The sequence below is a fragment of the Talpa occidentalis genome, unplaced genomic scaffold (assembly GCF_014898055.3).
Source record: "Talpa occidentalis isolate TD23 unplaced genomic scaffold, MPIMG_talOcc4v2.1 talOcc4.14, whole genome shotgun sequence".
Classification (NCBI taxonomy): Eukaryota; Metazoa; Chordata; class Mammalia; order Eulipotyphla; family Talpidae; genus Talpa; species Talpa occidentalis.
This window is the reverse complement of record NW_023601433.1, coordinates 69,402,828-69,418,178: the sequence shown is the minus strand read 5'-3', so window position 1 is coordinate 69,418,178 and position 15,351 is coordinate 69,402,828. Positions and strand designations below refer to the sequence as shown.

General features: G+C 40.9%; 1 protein-coding gene across 12 annotated transcripts in view; it reads right to left on the bottom strand.

Annotated features, from left to right (window-relative positions):
• Positions 1 to 15,351, bottom strand: part of KIAA1217 (KIAA1217 ortholog) — a 606,452-nt gene that overhangs the window by 91,575 nt on the left and 499,526 nt on the right. The window lies entirely within an intron of this gene.

Sequence of the window (15,351 nt, the reverse complement as noted above, 5' to 3'; positions counted from 1 at the left end):
GACAGTTTGTCTTTATTGTCCATTTTGGAACATTTTAAGTGGAAATACTCCCATATTTCTACTGTGACTCTAATACATATTTATTGAGTGTTTATTTTATATTTTAATAATTTTTTATATATATTTTACATCATTGTTAATTTTTTTTTTACAATGTTTGCTTTCTTTTCTCAGGTGTAGTCCCCATGGAATTCCATCACCAATTCACCTGTGCACCATCACCATAGTCCCTTGTGTTCTTCCCGCCCTCATTTTGATCCCTCTTCTTTCCCCTCCTCTGCAGAATGTCTCTGATTTATAGTTGTCTTGTTTAGTTTTGCTTTGTGTTGTTGTGTTTTTTATTATTATATTTTTTCCCTGATCCCTTGTTTGGTTCCCCTATATTCCTTCTGTAAGTGAAACCATATGAAACAATATACATGAAAAGAGACTAGTACCCGAATGGTTTCAGTTACAAAACAGAACAAGTCAGTACACAAAGAAAAACACATGTGTGGCCCCCAGTGAACGGTGACTTCCAGTACTCACGCCTCTTCCCATATGGAGTCTGGGCCTTACCATGTAACTTGCTTAGGCAATGGGACATTAGCATGGGTAATATGAAATTGGAGGTGAAATAAGTGCTCATATCCTGGAGCTTATTTATTCTCTTGGTGAGTGTGGTTTGCATGTTCCCTCATGGAATCAAGCATCTGTGGAGTCCAGCAGATCCATATGGGGAGGTCACATGAAGATAAAGAGAAGTCTTGACTCACAGCTCGCACTAAGCAATGTTCTACAGCCAGGACCAAGCATCAGCTGGTCATAAGGGTGAGCCATCTTGAGATTGGAACCCCAAACCCCAGTTGAGCTCTCCCAGCTGTTGCCATATAGAACAAAAATGAGACAGCCCTTTCAAGTCCTTTTCAAATTGCAGAATCACAAGCAAATATGTAATTGTGATTGCTTTAAGTTCCTATGTTTAGGGTAACTTGTTCCCAAGACATAAACAACTGAAACTGGGCACCAAAGATCCTGACATTTAATTTGAATCTAACTTCCTGCGAGAATCCACTGAGGAGGGACTACAACTACTAGAATAAGTTTTGGCAGGAGAGACCTAAGAGAAAAAAATATAACTTCTGGCTACATTTGGCAGTTTTTGTAACAAATTCAACTCTACTTCCTTTTGAAATTCCAATAAATGACAAAAAGGAATTGTCAAAAAAAATTAAAATGAATAATTAAGGGAATGAGAGAGAAAACAATGGCAGACTAGAGAAAGCTTAACATCTCAGTCTTCATGGGGGAGCTCCACATAAGTCATGTATGGCCAGGGCCACTGAGGAAATGAGGCACTGGACCCTTCTGAACACAGGAACACAGAGTGAGTGGAAAGCTTGAGGCCTAATTGAATTTGATTTTAATAGTGCAATAAGCTGCTCACATCATGTGTCCCTTTTCATCCCACTCAATCCAGTGACTTCTCATGTCCACTGAAGGTTGAAGCAGATGAACGAAACAGACTGGATCTTGGCTCACCAGTGCATGGCAGGGTGGGAGATGTGTCCTCTGACAGAATGCTGACAAAGGGGCTCACACTTCAATCAGGAAATCTAAGGACCCCACATGGGAAAGCTGACCGGCAGAGAAAGGACCAATGGGTTGTAGAAGTTAAGATTCAGGTTCTGTAGGTAAGCCCAGAGTGAAGCATCTTGGCACACAAATAAAAGCCTCCAGTTCATATAACTGTACTCTTGGCTGACACAGTAACAGATAACCATGGATTCGCAGATATTTCATAAAACCCTCTAACGTGAAAGATCCAAACAGAAAACTCCAAAGACATGAGAGTCCAAGAAAAGGGCAACATTTGGAGAAGAAACGTGAGCTCTGGGAAGCATGAGGGCAGAAATTAAATATTCAGTGAAGAAGAAAAAGTCAATGAAATGTCAGAAAGTGAAATGGAAAGATTATGGAATGGGAAGAAGGTGAAAATCAATAAGGATTACAGAGAATTCCTAATAATGGGAATTTGGGTAAAAGAGATGAGGAAAAACAGAGAAGAAATTTTACAAAAAAATATTATAAGAAGTTCCCTCTCCCCCAGATGAAAGGATATGAGGGCAGATGGAAAAGACATGTGGAACGTGCCACACCTCACTCTTGTCACCGAGGCAACCCAGAGAGCAAGGGGAGAACAGCCCCCGGAGATGGGGAGAAAAGTCACAAATGAAGGCTCAGGAATCAGAAAAACATTAGCTTTTTCAGCAGCACCTTAGAAACCAAAAGCCAACAGAAAAACAGTTTTGAAAATCTGTTTTCCATCTAGATCTATATCCACCTGTTAATGGCTGAGAGAAAAAGTTCACCTTCCCCCTTGGATTCTTCTTGGGCTAGGCAAGTAATCAAATTAGCACCAGACAGGTCAACAGGAGAAAACAAACTTAATTGCATACTTCTGGAGAATCTACAGAGATGTGGACTTCAAAGCCAACAGGGCAAAATGAGGGTGTATATCCTGAGCTGAGGAACGTAAGAGGGGCCCGGGGCTTCAAGGAAGAGGAGAGGGACTCATCTAATGAAGAAAGGGTGATGCATATGACAAAGACCAGAAGCTCTGTAATCACATATTTGCCCTGCCATACTGATAGACTTCTCTGATAGATGGTGATTTTTGCTAAAAGTTCTCATTCCGATTAACACTGCCAATTTTCATCCCTCCAGGCAGTGAAGGAAATGGTAAAAATTTCTTGTGGGACTGCAGGGCCTTTACTGACATCAACTCAAAATAATCTACAAGCCACATCCTGGGAAGGCCTATTCTGAACGTCTTGGGGTATCTTTATCAGAACATCGTGGAGAGGCTTATCCTTGAACACAAACCATCCACCAGGTCTTCATTAAGGCCACCTTCTTGGTGAGGCATCTCACGAATACCTTATCCTAAATTCCAGCCCTATTCTCCCTACTTCTTTAAAACCCCATCCTTGCTTTATTTCTGTTCCTGAGCATTTTCAAACTCTATTATAATTTATATTTTAATTATTTCTATTTTTTTCATAGGTCTCTCCCACAAGAGTGCGAGCTTCATGAGGTTAGGATTTTTCTTTAATATTTGTTAGTAGTTGTTCATTGTGCTGTTCTTAGACCCTGTGATAGGACCTATTAGATAATAGGTTTTCAAGAAATGCTTGTAGAATGAATGGCTGATTTACCAGTCATTCAAAAGAATGTTCATTTTGGGGTCTATCCCAGCTGTGAGGGCTTTTTTGTATGACATATATAGCCTCGTAATTGCATTCCTGGTTGGTATTAAAATACATTCTGGTGACTGTTTCCTGCATGAGATCAGCTCCCCTTCTCTACCCATCACAGTTTTGATGTTTAGCTTCTCCCAGGGAACTAGTTTTCCAGAATTTCTGTGGTGTTACACACCTCAGAAGTGAACAACAGCCTCCAAGCCTGTCTGATCACAGATCGTGCGATCTTTTTGCCCCAATCGGACTTGTGTGTGACTGCTAATGCCATGTCAAAAGGCCAAAACCACCCTTGAGGTCTGAGCCCCAACCACACCTGGGTGAGGCCCCTGCAAACGAGCCATTTGTGGCCGGACTACAGACAAACAGCAAGGCCTTGCTCCCCTGACTGGCCTGGTTTTCATTCCCACATCTGCATTCTGTACATGTGTGTGTGCTTGAAATAGAATTTGTAGGCTTGAATGAAAAAGGAATTGGGCCTCCACTACGGTTACCTCAGTGTCTGGCCAGCACAGCTGCCAGCTGGGCACACATGTCCACTTACAGATCGTGAAAACCGGAGAAGACGAGAAAGACGCCTTCACAAATAGGAGAATGGTCTTTTTATACTTGATTCAGTTTGCTTTCTTGGTTCAGGAAAGTATTTAGGTATTTAGCAATGCTTGCACTCAGAAGGATTTTTTTTTTCACCCTCCCTCCCTCTTTTTCTTCCCCTCCCTCAAGGAGGAATTTTTTAAATATATGATGGCGTTTTATTGGCAGTGATATGAGACTTTGCCATACTTCCCTAGCTCCAAGTTAGTGCTGGCTGCTCCAGATTTCCAGAGGAAGTACAAAGGACTTTGGATTATAAACTCTCTTTTTATGATGAAGGGAAATACATTTGTAGGATGTCTGCTCGGTATCACAGACAGTATACAGGTAATTCATTTAATCAGCAGAGCATCTCTTATCAGGTCATTGTTATGGCCCCATTTCGCAGATTGGGAAATGGAAGTTCAAAAGGTCTGAATAACTTGCTAGTTATAGGCAGTAAATGACTTAACTCATTTATAGATCCACTTCTATCATTATCTCTCCCTTGAAGGATACGGCCTCTGAAACCCTGCATTTAGCCGCCTCTTTCTTTCCTAACCTTCTCATCTTGGTTTATCACACTTCTAGCCTGACCATCTGCCTCAAGATGTTGATGCATGACAAGGGCAGCAGAGAAAAAAATTTCTGTCTTTAAGTCAATGCTGACACATGGTTAGAAATAACCCACAGGCTGGGAACAGCAGGAAGAAGGAACAAAGTTTCGAAAGCAAAGGATTGACATGAACTCACAATGCTTGGATCCTCTGAGAGGCCTGGACACGCAACAGTCCTTCCATTTTAATGGTTTTGCAAAGGCATTGTGGATTCTCCCCCAAGAATTCTTGGTCACATTTTACATACACAAAGTGCACGGGGCAGGTCATGCTTGTGTGCACATCCTTAAAATCTTTTGTATTTCAGAGTCATTCCCAAAATGTGGGACATCTCCTACAATATTTTTCATCTTAAAATGGGATGCAAGGCTTTTCACAGTATGACCTTGCAAGGGACTGAATGTTTGTCTTCCTCCAAAAAATCAGTACTAAAACCCCAATGCATTCCAGTGTGATGGTATATATAGGCAGGGTCTCAGGGAGGTGTAAGGTCATGAGGATGGAGCCTTTTGATGGGATTTGCGCTCTTATAACATGAGGAACCAGAAAGCTGTGGTCTGTCTCTGCTCTCTGTCATATGGGGATAAAAACAGAAGGTGAAGATCTGAAAATTAGGAAGTAGGACATTCCCTCACCCAGATCTGCTGGCACCTTCACCTTGGCCCTCCCATCCTTTAGAGCTCTGAGAAATACACTGCTGTTTAAGACATCCAGTCTATTAGAAATTGTTACAGCAGCTTGCATGGACTCATATAGACTTCAAATCTCTTATTCCTGTCTTATTAGCCCAAATTATGCCACCTTTTTGGGGCACACAGTAAGTTCTCTGAATTACTGGTTCAACCATATGTATACTAAGTTCTATGAACTTACCATGCACATTCACGCTGTCTGCTATGCCACTGGCTTGAGTGATTCTGCCACCACGTCTTTGCTTGGCATGCAAATTACCTCCTCTGAAAAGACTCCATCCACTCCTCCATCACTTTTCCATTAAGAATTGAGGAATTAATTCTCCTCACATGTGTGCTCACATTGTGTTTTTCTAAAATTGCAAGCATGGCTTTGCATTCTGCATTATAATTAGTTGTATTCATCAGATACATACATCAGCAGAGTGTAGACATGCTGTAGATGCTCAAATATCTTTTAGTTGAAATGAATTCAATTCTCCCTGTAATGTGGCCAAGTTAATACAAGTATGCTTGCCTTCTGGAGTGCCTTCCACAATTTTTCCTAAGTGATAGTTTCCATAGGCAAATGATGGTGAGAATTCAAAATGGCCTAAATTCCTCAGTTTCTCCAAATCCAATTTAAAAGTATGCAAATGAATACTTGCATTACAACTATGGCAAATGACTACAGCTTTGAAAATATAAAGAGCTCTTAAAGCATCTTTTGATACTTTACAGTTTTTAACTTAATGGGAAAACCATAAAAATTGAACTAGCTGTACAGCATTTCACATCTATGGTAATAACAAATGCTTTTTACAATAAAACAAACAGTGCTGACAAGAGTTGGGAAAATGAGTGATTTCATAAATCACTGTTGGGAAAGTAAACTGATACCATTTCTCCAAAAGGTCATTTGTCAATATGTGTCAAAAGTATACATATGATTTAATCAGTAATTCTATTTCTACACATTTATGCACAAAAATATGCTTACTGGGGTGCTCAAGAAAGCATGATCAATACAAATATGGGGGGCATGAATCCAACACTAGGAGACTCAGCTGATAAATCTACTCATTGGAACATGTGTTCTATTATTAAAAAAAATCTAAAAAACTTTGGCAATGTTATGTGTTAAGGCATATTGCAAAACAGAAAGGAACTAAATTTGTAAAAATCAATTAATCACCTTGATGGCAGTGATGGACTGAGATTTTGTAAAGCCAAAGCTTTTACACTATTGAGACACCTCTTCAAAAATAAGAATGCAGAGTTAGATACAAAACGTCAGGTGATTTTGATAAGTCTTTTAACTAATTTATTTTCTATTAGTTATAACTGTGGACCCTCCGGAGAGTCTTTATGAGGGACTGAAAAATTCCAGGCAATAGGAATTTAAAGTCAAATTCTAATTTAGAATGAGCTTAAAAAGTCCTATCATTGAGCAACCTGTTTGAACACCATGAAAGAACATGTTCAAAAAAATAAGTCTATAGGAAGTTAAATATGGTGGAGTCTTGCACCACCCAACAGTATATGAGAGATAGTAGTCACTAGACAAGAAATCCTGCTCAGAGGCCCTCATTTTCTGCACATTATCTCAGCAACAATGCCATTTGTGCTTAAACCGTTGACTTTGTTTTTTTCCAGACAAAGTGGTATAGTTGGGACCCAAATGAAATGAAGTTTTATCATTGATGTGAGCACTGTCCTAAAAAATGCCTTGAAGATTCTGTTGCTGACTTATGGAATCCAAACTGTGTTAAGGTCAATGCCTAAGATGCTGATTTCAGGTAGCTTGGATGCCATTCATTCTCAATGGGTCTTATTGCCCTGTACACGGAGATTTAGAAATTTGTCAGTGAAGAAGGTATAATGCAAAGTAACAACAAAATTTGCAGCAACATCAATTAAATCAATAATTTAATCTTAAAGATGAGTCAACAATTAAGAAAATCTAAGAAAAATGCTTTGATTATGGTGTATACCATACAACTTAATTGGATTCATTTTGACACTTAGAGTGAATTGTTGGTTAAATGAAACACTGCAATATCAACTCATTTATAAGGCTAGTATTAACTTGGATAGTAGAAAATAGTGTAAAAAAGGATTTCAAATTTAAATGCAAACTTCTAAGTAAAATATTAGCAAGCAAATCTAGCAATATACAGAAAAATATATCATGACCAGGAAGAGCTTATTTCAGGAATGTAAGGATAGTTTAACAGTAGAAATTTTAATCCTAATCTATTCTACAATAACAAATAAAGAGAAACTACACAATAATCTCAATAGTGTCAGAAAAAGTGTTAAGAAAAATCCAAAACACCTTCATTCTTTTAAGCAGTCATTAACTTAAGAATTAATAAGAACATTTTTAACTCGATGAAAGGTACCCACCAAAAACCTCAAAATAAGCACAATGCTTCATGATGAAATGTTAGAAGCATTTTCTTTAAATTCAGAATTATTGCTATGACTGCATCTGAAGTCTTGGCTAGCACAGTTAATAAAAGAAAAAGAAAAAAAAAAAGCACATGGACCAAAATGGGAAATTCAAAACTGTGATTGTTCTCATGATATAATAGAGAGTCCAAGGAAACCTGCAGACACTATTAGGACTAATAAGGGGTCACTATGACCGCATGATCAATATATGAAATCAACAGCTACCGCAAATAGTAGAACAAAAACAGACAATACAGGTTAATAAAAACATACCATGTTTAACAATAATATGGCAATTTTGAAGAACAAATAAGGGAGCGTTCTTGTTCTACCAGATATCAACACTATTAAAACAGTGTGGTTTTGGCACAGGGTAGAGTAAATAGAACCATGGAACAAAATAGAGAGTCTAGGAAAAAAGAGCTTTTCCATGGATTTTATGAAAGCTTGATATATGATAAAGTGGTGGTACAAATCCATTGAGAAAAGACTGTTCAATAAATAGTGTCAGGAAAATTGGTTCTCCATATGGAAACACATCCTTCCCTTATACCATAAGTAAAATCAATTCATGATGGACTAATCCTATATATGAGGGGCTAAACCATGAAACTTTAAAAAAAAAAAACAAAACATGATCTTGGTTCCTAACATTGATTTCCTAACATTGTTTCCAAACTTAATCTGTAAGAAAAGATTTTTAAAATAAACAAAAATCAAACCATAGAAAAATGTTGCTTAGGTATACACACTAAGATGAAGAATATTTTGCACTAAGAAAGGTGTAAATAAAGTAGACAAACCACAGTTTGAGAGAATTTATTTACAACTCACATGCTCCACTGAGGATTAGTATTCAGAAAAAGCAAAGAATCCTTATAAATCAAAAAGAAAATAGTCAAAAATGGAACTCTAAAAATGGCTAAAAATTTGCAACTCATAGACAAAGAAGCCCTAGTAGCCAATAAACAATCAAACAAATATAAATAAAAAGCCCAACTTTAATAACTTCAGAAATAAAAATGGAAATAATGATACTACTTTATATTATATCCATTAGCTAGGCAAAAGTCAGTAAATCTGATAACCTCAAGTATTAATGAGATGACTGGGAAAATGGAGTGCATCCTTCATTGCTGATGAGAGTGTAAATTTGCACTATCACTTTCTGACACCTGGTAAAGCTGAAGATGTGTATCTCATAGCCTGGCAATTTTTTTTAAAGATTTATTTATTTATGCATACAAGAGCTGGGGTACAGGCCAGAGGTGTGGGAGTGTGAGAGAATTCACCAGAGACAGAGGGGAAGCAGAACAGGCAGATGGACCAAACACACTGCTGAGGGGAGCAGCGGGCGAGGCAGAAGTCTGCCGCATCATGTGGGTTGCTCTCTGGCCAGCCAGGGATCGAACTCGTGCTGCAGAGGCTGCAGATTGCTTCATAGTGCAGTGTTTAACCCCCTGCACCACCAGGGAGGCCCAGCCTGGCAATTTCTTTTGAATGATCCATCACTGATAAGAATATCACATGCAGGGAATTGTTCCAGGATGTTAAATTCAGAACCATTTCACATTGATTCATGCTCAGTGTTTTATTCATGTACTGGAACAGTAAAGTGCAGCTACATTGAATGAACCAGAATTTAACATCTATCAACATGGCTTAATCTCAAAAGCATGTTGATTGATCACAGAAGTTACAAAAGGATACATACAGTATGATCCCATTTATGTCAAGTTTTATAACACACAAAACAATAATATTTATTGTTCATGAATAAACCAACTATAGTAGGGGCATTGGAACTACATGCAGTCACTCCCTCCAATTTCAGCACATGGTTATCTCTGGGAAAGAAGGAGGGGAAGGAGATGGGAGTTGTCACAATTTCATTCTTGAAAAATAGAAGAGGACTGAAGCAATTTTAGAAACATATTCCTTTTTAAGATTTGACAAAAATTTATATATAGTACTTGCTATGTGTCAGGTGCTGATCTAAAACCTTTCCAAATATTAACTCATTTAATCTTCTTTACAAGGGCACTATGACAATTACCCCTATTTCACAGATGCAGAACATTGAGGCCAAGGAAAATAACGTATGTGACTCACTCAGCTAATGATCTTAACCCTATTACTTTGATGACCCTCAGGTGTTTAACAGATACAATTAATGTCTACTCTATTGTTGTGTTTTCTGTTCTTCTCTTCAAAAAGTTTAAGCATAAATTATTTCACCAAAAAAAAAAAAAAAAGAATTTCAAAATAATGCTGTCTAAATAGCTTCTCCTCCACACAGCTCCCAGATCTGACTCAGAAGCTTAAACTTGGATGTAGTTTTGGAAATTTGAAAATTTTCCCAGCCTTGTGATAAAATATTAGGTATAGAGGTTCTATGATACAAAGCCAAAAGTAAAGAAACAAAGGGAAGAAGGAGATTTTCTTAAAGGTAAGAATGAAAGTGTAGGGCCTCCCTGGTGGCACAAGGGGTTAAGACACAACCTATGAAGCTATCTACAGCCACTGCAGCATGAGTTCGATCCCCGGGCAGGGAGTTACCCACATGGCACAGCAGACCTCTCCTGACTTGCCTGCTGCTCCCCTCAGCAATGTATTTCAGTCAACTTGCCTGTTTTGTTCCCTACTCTGTCTCTGGTGAATCCTCTCATGCCCCCCCCAACATCTCTGGCCTCTAACTGAGTTCTTGTATGCATAAATAAATAAATATTTTAAAAATGAAAATGTAGAAAGCACAGTAATTGTGGTTCCAGATAAAAATTAATTGGCCTTTTAAGGATACGAAAAATGCAACTTTTACCATTTCCAATGCATGTCTTCAAAGTAGCAGAAAGACAATGGCTATATTCAAAAAAGAGCTGTAAGTGTTCTCACTAGGAGATTAATAAGCCTACATTTTCTCCAGTCACACTGATTAGCAGATTTAGGTACAGAGATTACAGACACTATTTGAGTTAATCTGAAATTAATTTTCTTCCCTACTAAATTGTTATTATTTTACATACTAATAACTAGTAATTATTATGGATGAATGAATACATCTTTAGAGTTTTCAGTATGAAATATTAGTTTTTTACATGATTTACAGATAGACTATAAAGACACTAATACATAGTGTTATCAATTTTATTGTTCTCATTTTTCGTTTATCCTTTACTACTATGTGAAAAGTATTCTGCTTGGTCTTCAAGCTGGGGAAAGACACTGGCAAGTGTAAATAGCACGAACTTCTTTATTCTTTTGGTAAACTAACCTCAGGATTACCAAATTTCCTGAAAGGACACTTTCAGGGCAAATAGGAACAGTGGTGTTTCTTTATGCTTTTACATTGTAAGTCTTGCTAATGACAAAAAAAGATAAAAGCCATAATGACAAACACTATAGACAAATGTCAATGGGATCTGTATTCACAGGATTTTTCATAGGACTTTCCAAACTCTCGTTTAAAAAGTTGGTTTGGGGCCTCCCCTGATGGCGCAGCAGTTGAGCGCTGGGTTGCGAAGCTGCCCGCAACCTCTGCAGCACCGGTTCAATCCCTGGCTGCTCCCCGGCCACTGAAGGAGGGTCCCACATGGCGCGCAGACCTCTCCTGCCACCCTCTGCTCCCCTCAGCAGTGTACTTCTGTCCTTCTGCCTGCTTTGCTCCCCGCTCTGGCTCTGGTGAATTCTCTCACCCTCCCCTGCTTCCGACTGTACCCAGTGCTTGTATAAATAAATAAAAATAAATAAATCTTTAAAAAAAAAAGTTGGTTTGGTTGGGCCCCAAAAGCCTTGCTCCTTAGATTTCTGGACCCAATTCCAATGTGTGTGGAGGCTTCCCCACACCAACAAGCAATTTTCAGATACCCACAGGGTATAAGGGACTTCAGTTCCATTATGACACTGTCCAGCAGAGGTAGCTTTAGACTCCACAGGTAAGAGCTCACAACTAGCCTTCCACGTCAGATGCCAGTCACAAGCCCAGGCTGTTACTTGTGCTTCTGACCAACCAGCTACAGACTGAAGGTTCTGTTAGGGGGGAAAAGGATGTCCCAAAGCTAATTCCATACAGGCTTTGTGGACTCCACCCCCACCCCAGGCCAAAGCCAAAGACACTGGGAACTCCAAATCCCATCACCACCCAAGGGAAGGGGGCTGGGACCTGAGGGTGGGGTTAAGCAGCCAGGTTGGTATAAAGGCAGACACGTGGGCTTTGGGGGGTCCCCCATTTTGGCTCTCCACCAGCTAGCAGCGTCTGGCCAGCTCTGAGAGTGACTTTGGGTTTCCAGGTCGGCAGATCGGGTAGACGCATTAAAGACTTTATTTCCCTATTTTCTCCCTGAGTTGTACATTTTCCTTATTTCCTTTTCCTTTGTAAATAAACCTTTTATTAACCTTTTGTGTGTGTCTGTAGTGGAGTATTCATAAGTCCCTTTTAAGCACGCGGGTGAGGACCCACAGCCAGGAACCCGTTCAATATCGGGGCTGTCCTATAACAGCTTGGCGCCCAACTCAAAGCTTTCCTTAACACTTCAAGTACCAGCTACAAGCCCAGGTTGTTACCTGTGCTTCTGACTGAGTAGCTATACATCAGAAGTTCCCATGACACCCTCCTCAGCTTCAAGTATTTTGCTAGAACAGCTTACAAAATTCAAGGGACCTGTTTACTCACTAGATGACTGATTTACTGCAAGAGTTTCAGGAACAGCCAGATGGAGAAGATGCATAGAGCAAGGTATGGGGGAAGGAGGTGGAGCTTCCATGAGCTCTCCCAGTGTCCCATTCTCTCCAAATCTCCACATGTTCGCCAACCCAGAACCTCTCTGTAGGCCTTTGGGATTTTATGGAGACTCCATTACATAAGCACATTGTTGACCATTGGTGATTGATTCAACCTCAACCTAGAGCTCTTCACCCCTCCCCTCTCCCCTCCCCACTGAAATCTAGAGGTTCCAGTCTTCTAATCACAGGGTTGTTTCTCTAAGCAACTGACCCCCATCCTTAGATGCAAGCCAGGAAGTTGTCTCATTAACAAAACTAAAGACACCTTTGTTATGCTCAGCACTTGGAATAGCAAGGCTTTGGGAGTTGTAAGCCAGGAACTATGGACAGATATGAAATATAAATATGTTTTGGTAATGCAGATGACCAAATTTATATTTATTAAACACAATAATGCACTTGCCCTTTGGTGCCCTTTCTTCTCATTCACACCCTTAGCCTTCTTGTCTCCTATCATTGTTCTGTCTCAAGGCCCAGCCTTCCACAGGGATCTTGTTCCCAAAATTCTGCTCCTTATTAGTCCATGGTTCTCATGGGAATCATAGGATTCCTATGGAATCCTGGTCCTCAAGGAGACATTGTGGGGAAAAACTGAGCACCCATCTGTAAGCAGCTAGCCTTTGACACCCTTTGGTCTAGGGCACACCCACTCTTGTCTCAAGGCCTCACAGAGGGGTCCTCAGTTCAAGAGTGAATTCTGCCTGTAGGCAGCCGCTGAGGCAAATCCAGGATCATTCACACTTGACTCACAGTTGCCTGTTCCCCAGGTCCACTAGAGAAAGCAAGAGATTTGGAAAAGTGGCCAACTTGCAGGATGAGGCACGCGCTGCTCCTCCTCTGGGCTGCTTTCCCCCAGTTTCTTCTTAGGGATCTAAGGGGGAGGCTCAGAATGTTTTTCCAGAGAGTGGTGAGAAAGAAAATGTGGGCAGTTTTGGGGAATTCATATCTCACTGGACTTCTTTTCAAAGCTCTGAAAGAAAAATAGATTTGCTCTGTTTCCTACGTGAAAAACATAAAGTAAGCTGATCCACCCAAAGTCAGTTCTCATAGGAAAGATCGACTGTTCTTAATGTCCATGATCTGATTTGATGAAAGTGTAGGCTTATGTGTGTGTAAGTCTTGGTGGAGTAAGGGACAAACTGTGGGATGCAGAAGTGTGGTAAAAGGGCCCCTGTCCTGGCCACTGAGCTTCGAGCCCCCCCCACCTCCAGGATGGTGCTCACCCCTATGTATTGAGGGCACAAGGCAGGCTTGCTTGCGCGGTGTGTGGAAGGTGTTGCTCATGGACGTGGTTATCACTAAAGTGTGTGTGGTGCAGGGAATGTGAGGGAGGGCTGCTCCAGGTTGGGGGTTCTGCCAGGTGGAGGGAACCTTTCTTCATCTCAAAACCCAGAAGAGAACTCTGAGAATTTTTGAGAATTCTAAAACCAAGTGTAGCGTTCTATGTCATTACAAAGGTATATTTGTCAAATCATGAGGAAAGAACATATTTTACATCACAGTTTGTTAGCTTGATTTATAGCTTGAAAAATATTTAGACAGAAGGCATATGGGCCTTTGCACTTGTGCCTCAGGCAGGCCCATGTGTGACACAGAGAGATCGGGAGTGTTTCCCAAACATGGGCGTCAAAGCCAGGAATAGAAGCTTTTGACATTCAGCTTGATGAACTGTCCATTCTATCAACAGGTGATTTTTTGTTTATCTGTTTAGTTGTCCTAGTGGAGGCGGGTACCTGAGTGTCCTTTATGTCTCCAGAGATTTGGTTACTTTATTTTTGGTTTTATGCTAGTAGGAAGAACTGAGTCACGCTGAGCTGCTTTTAGCTTCTCTGTATTTTACATATTGGTGCTGTGCTTCAGGTACTATTTCAGCTTGAAAATTTTCCTCTACTACATGCTAAATTTCTGTTTGTTCACTTGCTGATACCTCTGAGCTTTCAATAGACGTTCCTGGGGTTGTTACAAAAGTTCCTTCTGCCATGGCAGCCCACGGCTGCCCTATGGACACTCCCAGACTGGCCCAGACAAAGTCAGCTGAGTGGGCAGTGACAGGGAGCAAGGCCTGGGAGTCCATTCCGAGGCCTGTCCCTGGCTCTCCGCCGGCTCCTCCTTCCTGTGTCTTCCCTGCTGTTCCCACTGTGTCTTCAGGCCCATGCCAGATGGGTGTGGAGCTTCTGGAAGCCTCTTCTGTATTTCTTGTCTTTGTCTCTACACACCCTGCCCCTCTGGGGAGCTCTGGAATGTTCTCTCAGCCCTGAACAGAGGAATAAAGGGGCTCCCAACATGGTCTAGGACAATTCAGAGATGGCAGTGGGGAATGCCTTGAATCTCTCAGGCCTGAGCCAGCACTCAAGGAGACCAGCCATGTGTGCAAGTGTGCAAGGGAGTGTGAGTGGACAGAAAAGCGAGTACGAGGTTAGGACCAATCTACTGGTTCAAGTGTTCTGATCTAGGCTATTTGGAGGCACCTGTCCTGGTAAGGGAACTTTTATAAGATTTTTATAAGGCCTATGTAATTGTTGCAAGACATACTCTTATTTTTTTTTTTTAATAGAGGCATGTTTTTATTTATTTATTTGTTTGTTTTGTTGTTTGATACATGCACTGGGTACAGTCAGAAGCACGGGAGGGTGAGAGAATTCACCAGAGCCAGAGTGGGGAGCAGAGCAGGCAGAAGGACTGAAGACACTGCTGAGGGGAGCAGCGAGCGGCAGGAGAGGTCTGCACGCCATGTGGGACCCTCCTCCGGTGCCGGGGAGCAGCCGGGGATCGAACCGGCGCCGCAGAGGTCGCCGGCAGCTTCGCAACCCAGCGCTCAACCGCTGCGCCACCGGGAGGCCCGCAAGACATACTCTTATATAACATTTATCTTTAAGAACAAGTGAGAAAGGAGATTTGCTGCCAGTGGAATCAGGTACAGGCAGGAACTTCAGGGATCAGGCTGCAGTCTCGGTGACTTTAAAGTGGGGCTGGCTGGGGCAGGGCTGTCTGGGGCTGCTGGTTCCCAGGATGTAA